Raw genomic sequence first — 5630 nt, 5'->3', positions numbered from 1 at the left:
TATTTTAAATTAATTTAAAAGTTTTCAGAGCAACAAAAGGAAAATAGGAGGTTGAGGGGAATATAGTTAATGTACTATATGCTTGTATGACTATATCTACAAGTTTTCCATTGTTGGTTTTGCTTTGGATAGATTATATTTCATTCATAAATTTTAATGGCTAGTCAATTTGAATGTACCCTGTGATGGTGGAGGTATTGTGGAGAAAGAGTGACAGAGGGTGCTTCCTCCTGCCCCAGAAGCAGCCTTCACTGAGTGACATCTGAAAAAGTGCCCTCTTACAATGTCCCTAGGTAGTTGCTAAAGTGAAGAGAAAATTGTTTTAAAGGCAGAAAAAAAAAAAAACCATTAGGTTGACTTAATGCCTCATGGTAGGATGTGGTGACAGACATCTGTAGTCTTGGCTACTCAGGAATTGGAGCCAGGAGATTTACTTGAGCCTAAGAGTTTGACATCAGCCTGGGCAACTTAACAAGTCTCTGTCTCCTTTTTTTTCTTTTAAATTTATTTTTCGAAAGGCAAGACAAAGTTTTACTTTACAAATAACATGTAACAAGTTGAGTTCTAGCATCTAGTGCTTCGTATTAGGATATACTAACAACAGCCTGAATATGCATATTCACTGTCCTAAATTAACCAGAACTGAGTACCATAGAGCTGGTTGCTTCTTCATAGGAGTTACAAATAGCTATTTACTACTTTTTCATAAGTAATGCCCCTGACCTTTAAGAAAGCAGAAGGGAACAATTTACTCCTTTTTGTGGGGCTGTGGTGCTCGTGTGTGGGCGTGGGTCCTGTTGGGCTGAGTTGTGCATCCCATGTGTCTCCTGCCCCAGGTGACTAGGGCCACGGCTCAGGGTGGGCAGAAGCGCAGGAATTTGACTGAGTTCACTCCATGTGGTGACAGGCAGACACCAGGCAATGGAAGCCACAGAGCTCCTTTCCGGGCATGGGGAGTTTCCAGTCTGAGGTCCCACATGGGCTGGAGCTCTTGGCTTGGGGATCCCAGGGCTGAGGTGGCTAGCTGGAGACTGGCTGGTCTCAGCCCTTGGGCTCCCAGACACAGGTGAGAGGCCACAGAAGGACTGAGGCAGGGGGAGGGGCATACGGGCTGGACAGTCCCGCAGCCTTAAGGGATGAGGGGGAGAAGCTCTGGTGGTGGCCTATGAGATAGTGAGACTTTTGGTCACTGTGACTTGCTTGGCTGGGTCATGGCTGGCTCGGCTAGCTTGCTTGAGTTGGCAGGCCTCCGTGGCAGGAACATAGAGAAGTCCTCCGGTGGGAGATTAGGCGGTAGCTCATTGGTTGAGGGCCCCTTCTAGGGTTCTCCATGGTGGGCCCCAAAGACAAGAGAAAGTCCATGGTTTTAAAAGGTTTATTGTCATGGTGCAAAGTAGATGAAGCTGAACCCCGTATTCTCGGGGCAGACCTGAGGTTTGCAAGTAAGAGGAGGGTCTGAGAAAGAATGCTTAATTGGCTATGCCCTCTGGCCTTTAGATATGTCATGAATATGGAGATCTCTTGAGGCTCTGCGGCCTGTAGTCACACCCTTTACCTGTGCTATGGGACACAAATCTCTCTTAGGAGGGGCTGTAGAGGGCTGTCCTAAGTAAAAGGAGCCAAGGCCCAGGAGCAAGGCTGAACACCTACTGTTCCTTTAGGGTCTCCAGGATTCGAGGCCTGCACTCGACCAGGTACCTAGCTGCCTCTCACAGCCCACCACCAAACATCGTTTATTTCTTCAAAGAATTTTTTCTATTAGATTAATAAAAGTCAACACTGAGACCTATTACCTGTAGGAACACACAGGAGAACAGGTGACAAATACTTCTTAAAGACACATAAGGTAAGAACATGAAACATCAGGTATGAAGTAAGTCTGTACAAAAAGCTAGATTTGATATTCTCAAAAAGTGAAGGACCTACAACAGCATAGAGAAATAATTTAATGCCTTCCAGAACAGAATGCCTGTGCTGTGGAGGTTTCCTAGTCTCTGGGGGCAGATCTCATGCCAACCCACAGATGTTTCTGTGTCCTTTTCATTTATGCAGTAGTTTTCATAGATTTCTAGCCGGATGTCACACATGAAGGCCAAGAGGTTATCCAGGAACTTCATCCCTGATCTGCTTGAAGTAGTTATGGAGGATGGTCATCTTCTCCAGGGTGTCCTCCATCTTGCTGCTACAGCTGCCATGGGACACCAGTACTGCAGCTTCCTTGGCCTAGAACTCCTTCTCCCTCTGCAAGGGGCACTACTGTTCAATACAGCCTGAGCTCCTTCCTCGGCCTGCTTCAGCCTCCTGTGCTTTCACTTGCAAGCCTTGGACACCTCAGCTGCCTGCTTCTCTGCCTGCGGTAATGATTGGATGCCCTGCAACTGACTTGCTAGCTATCTCTGTGTGGTGGAGTCCTCTGCTAGCTAGGACTCTCTGCGGAGAGAATGGCCTAAGCCACAGCTTAAATACACGCAGAAGCCCCTCGAGTCACCCGACCCACCACCCAGAATCCTTTTTTTTTAATTTATAAAAATTTATCCGTGTATATGTTTTACAGTAGCTTATAAGTTTATAGTGTGAGTTTTGATTTTGTTGGAAAAACCATCCTCAAAGCTCAAGACAGAGGCTTCCTGATGGTCCATATCTCAGAACTATTTTGAATTCTCAGTGCCTGCCTTTCTTTGTGAGGGTGTTGTCATGTGCTGTGTCCATATCATTCTGTCCTGTCCTGTGGAGAGCCGCTCCCCAAGATGGTGCCTGGCAGAGTGCCAAGTACTGCTTGCTACCAGATAAACAAGTCCATATAAGGATTGCTTGCTGGCTGGCTGTGGTTCCGCGTTTTGATGGCCTATCGGCTGTTGCCATGTGGCATTTGAGGATTGGATCATGATATAGTGTATAAGGGTGTTCTGGGTGTTGCCCGGGGTCAGAAGATTGTACAAGGTTCCTTTATAAACTGCTTGAAGAAGAGTTCATAGTCGCTTCCTTATTTCCGATGGATGGACGGGCAGCGACACTGTCCATCCATTGTCTGGGTCCTATTCTGCTCCACCCCCTCCCTCCAGTCCTGCCCATACCCAAAGGCACTGCAATGTGCTGCTTTCTGATTATCTCACAATTGGGTGTTCACTATAGCAGACTACTAATTATTCATGCACAGCCCAACACTTCCTTCTCTGCTTCTTTTAAAACTTAAGGTATGAGGCTTGGCTGACTACAAATAAAAATTTGCTGATCACTATCTTTAATTCTTCCCAAAGAGAAATGCAGCTAGCTCTTTAAAATTCCAGGTTGTGAGCATTTGGCAGAAAAAGAGTGACTGCAAGGTTCATAGCCAGCTCTCTCCATCCCCACCCTTCTGTGAACTGCTCTGAACACTAGAAAAAAGAGAAACCCCACCCCCCAAGACCCCATCCCACTAACATGGACGATCCAGCGTGCTTGGTGGGTACATTCTGACTCCCAGACCAACTATGATAGCAGTTCAGGTCATTGTCTCCAAGGGTACCACCATCTCCTTTAACAACAAGAAACTGTTGTCTTTTTCAGCAATCCAGAATCCTGAAGGAGGGGGTCCTCAGGACAAAGAAATAATAAGCCTCTGAAGGTGCTGGATCCACTTGGTGGGGGGGCATTGATTTAAATAAACACAGAGATTACATAACGCAGGAAGAAAGGATCGAAGAAAGATAGGGCAGGCCAAAGAAGGAAGTGATGATTCATCACAGACCCTCTAGCTCTCTTTTCCAGAAATCGAGCCACCTCAACCTGCCTACCATCCCTTCAGGTCTATGTGGCCAGAGTTAAGAAGGAACATCTGTGGCTCACAGCCTCCTCCGCTTTGTAGCTGCAAGGTCAGCTCTCCCTGACATGCAGGCTCAAGACAACCTTGAGTTATAACTTTATTTTTTATCAGTTCCTTTCCATCTTGTGCCTCCTGGCACATGGTGAAAACACCCCTTTCCCCTGCCAACACTTGTAAGAGCAAGAAAGCCCCTTTGTTCTTTGGAACTGAAAGCTCTCCCACTTTAACACTTGATCATGTGGCAACTCTGAGAATATTTCAGAACTCAAGGGAATTAAAGGCTCTTTCCTATCAGGTGCCCCACCATGCTATCTAAGATGGCCCTCTGAGTGTAACAAAGTTCTCTCTCTCTCTCTCTCAAATCTAATCCTGCTTATAAAGCTTGTCTGAGGGACAGTTGGCTTCAGCAACCTTTTGACAAACCTGCTATCTTATAAGTTAGAACAGGATGGAGGGAGGAGAGAGAGATTGAGGGATAATTCTAGGAAAACAAAATAAAGCAAAGCCAATCCTCATTCTTGTTTTGCCTGTGTGTATGTCTGTCCGTTATGCACATGCCTAGTGATCCTGGAGGCTAGAAGAGGGCATAGGATCTGGAACTGGGGTTACAGCTGGTTGTAAAGCTGCCATGTGGGTGCTGGGAGCTGAACCTGGGTCATCTGGAAGAACATCCTATGCTCTTAGCTGCTGACCATCACTCTGGGCCTGTCATTTTTAAATTGAATTGCTTAACAATTTATTAGTGGGTCAATGTTAATATTTTAAGCTAGTAAAGCATTAGCACTTAAAGCAATGGTGTTTAATGATGGAAGTAATCTAGAATATTGCTTCACCAATACGCTGCTAAGTCTGATAATAAGGCAAAAATCAGCAGGAAACTGAAAACTCTGTCTTCAATTGGTTGGCATCTTTTGTAGCAATCATGGAGGAGAAGTAACATTCTTGCTCTGAGTTCTAGGGGAGAGAAATGAAGAAGACAGGTTTCCATAGCAACCCCAGGGGAGGACAGCAGCAGTGCAGCAAACAGGGCACCAAGACCCCAGTGTCCTGGTAGATTCCCACCCACCGCACTCTTTCACCTTTGACCTTTCTCCAACTCGTGGAATGTGAAAGCAAGAGCTGAAGGCCACTTAAACTTGGTTAAAATAGAACTCCTTGATTTTTTTAAAAATAATATTTCAAGAAAGGCCTCCCAAACCCCTTTATTCCTTAATCCCCAAGCCTCTGATATGGTATTATCATTTGGCCATTTGGCTTTCTTCCTGCTTCATGTGTAGTGAATAGGTATACTGGTGAGAATACATGGACCTTTGGAAGAAGTTAGGTACAGGTCCAAAAGACAAGAACTTTATTGTGCGTAGTCTCAGTAGTGTTCAAAATTGGAAGTGGGGCTTAGTGGATAAATTACTTGCCACACAAGTGTGAAGACCAGACAAAAGACTTTTGTTTCTCAAGACAAAAGTCTCCCACTGGATGTGTTACTTACCATTTGGCTAGATTGGCTGGTCCAGAGTTCCTTAGGTTTGGCCTGTTTCTGACTCACACTGCACTGTGAGTTGCAGGCAAGCAACACCATTGTTGGCTTTTACCTACAGATCTGATCTCAGGTTCTCGTGTCTGCAAGCTCTGTAGCCAATGAGTCATCTCTTTAGTTCCCAGAAGTTTCCAATCATATATGTAATATTCATTGCCTACTCAAAGATCTTCGATAGCCCCAGCAATGTCTTTCATAGTTCTGAATCAAATGCAGGTTTCTGTACGTCTTGCTGCTGTATTGTCTTGGCTTCCTTCAGCTGAACTGCTCCAATGGGAACACCTCCCTTACCTG

The 5630-nt window shown here is 45.4% G+C and overlaps 1 pseudogene; it reads right to left on the bottom strand.

Annotated features, from left to right (window-relative positions):
* Positions 1–1922: 1922 nt before the first annotated feature.
* Positions 1923–5378, bottom strand: LOC114617740 (annotated as a pseudogene).
* Positions 5379–5630: the final 252 nt, after the last annotated feature.

This window comes from Grammomys surdaster, unplaced genomic scaffold (assembly GCF_004785775.1).
Source record: "Grammomys surdaster isolate TR1022 unplaced genomic scaffold, NIH_TR_1.0 138, whole genome shotgun sequence".
Classification (NCBI taxonomy): domain Eukaryota; kingdom Metazoa; phylum Chordata; class Mammalia; order Rodentia; family Muridae; genus Grammomys; species Grammomys surdaster.
The sequence above is the reverse complement of the archived record's forward strand: the minus strand, read 5'-3'. Positions and strand labels throughout refer to the sequence as shown.